Here is a 1665-nt window from a genome sequence, read left to right as displayed (position 1 = left end):
TTGTACAAGATCTTGGGTTTGTATCCCAATGCATCAACACACAGCAGTGTGAGCAGAGGGATGACACAACAAGAGTAGTGGGGGATAGATTGCATATCCCTACCTTCCACCAATTGCCTTACTTGAAGGACTTTTCCTGCTTGGGACAATTTTAAACACACACAAGCATGGCCTCTTAAGGAGGACTTCAGACAGTTTGCCCGGTCAAATAACAGACCGGGTCTCCAGACTACATGAAGAAGAAGTAATTATACCTCAAAAGCAATTGCTAAATAGCAAAGCAAGCAAAAAGCAACTAAAGGGTACCTGAGAAAAACCAAACAAATCAGTATGCAATTAAACAGTTAAAACCAAAAGGAATGGATAAGCAGTCAACCACAGAAGGTCAACTGTGCAAAGCAAGACTCAAACACATGAGTCAAACCACCTACAAAACAAAGGTTAGTTCATATGTAAACAAATCCAATCACATTTGTATGATCTCAATGGCAATGGTGCTTAACCTGAAACAGGAACTCAATAGTAAGCACAAAAGACCACTAGGACTAGCCTAGGGTCAAAGGTGAAAGAAAAAGTCAAGGCAGCAAGGAAAAGTCAACCAAAATCAAGGTCAAACATTTAGAAAGCAATCACAATTGGGCCCACATTCAAATCATGCATTATTATCATTTCATGAACATTTGAAGTCAAAGTAAGGCAAATGAAAGCTCAAAGAAGTCAACAGAATGACTTGCATCAAAAGTCAACTCAAACAATTTCAAAAATCACCAAATAAATCACACTCAATCCTAACATCTAACATGGTAAGCATGTCAAATTTCATGGCATTTGGATGAGAGGAAGGCAATTAATGAAAATCAAGAAGTCAACATAATTTCAAGTAAGCACAATGAAAGTCAACAAACATGGGTCAACTTCAAAAAATCATATCAATTTGAAAACAGATGAGAAATGAATGAAATTAACAACAATGCAAAGCTTGAGATGTCTAGTTATCACATATGAAATTTCATGATCATACAATATGGTGTGAGAATTTCCCAAATGATTTGGCAACATATAGCACAAAAAGTCAACCATGGACTAGGCAGGGAAGAAAATTCACAATCAAATGGAAAACAGCACAATTAATTCCAAGAAAATTCATACACAAACTAGACATGTAAGATATCATTCATGCAAAATTTGGGGTCATTTGGATGTAAGGAAGCATGTGAACAAAAATTGGGAAAATGCATGTTCATGTTGTGACACCAAATGTAACCTCTAACTTCAAAAATTCATATCCAGCAAACCACAAATGGGAAATCCCCAAACTTTATATGGAAACAAAGGTCAATGAGTCTAGTTTCACCACAAAAAGTTTCAAAGGCATTGGATACAACAGGAGTATTTCACAAAAGGAATGGCACAATGTATCAATTTGGCATACATGTTAGGAAACCAATTATCAATTAAAATCCAGCCAATGAAAAATTGATTAAAAATCACAATTAAATACTAGACACATTCATGAACATTATGGAAAAAACCTCATGATTTTTGGATGAAAATTGAAAGAGAAATGAATTGTGCAAGATGAGGAATGAATTGGAGTAAGCATGAACAAATGACATGAACTAGTGGTCAAACAAGGAAGTCAGCATGGCATAATTGTAATTCAAG

This window comes from Lathyrus oleraceus, chromosome 6 (genome assembly GCF_024323335.1).
Source record: "Lathyrus oleraceus cultivar Zhongwan6 chromosome 6, CAAS_Psat_ZW6_1.0, whole genome shotgun sequence".
Taxonomy (NCBI): domain Eukaryota; kingdom Viridiplantae; phylum Streptophyta; class Magnoliopsida; order Fabales; family Fabaceae; genus Lathyrus; species Lathyrus oleraceus.
This window is presented reverse-complemented; position numbering follows the sequence as displayed.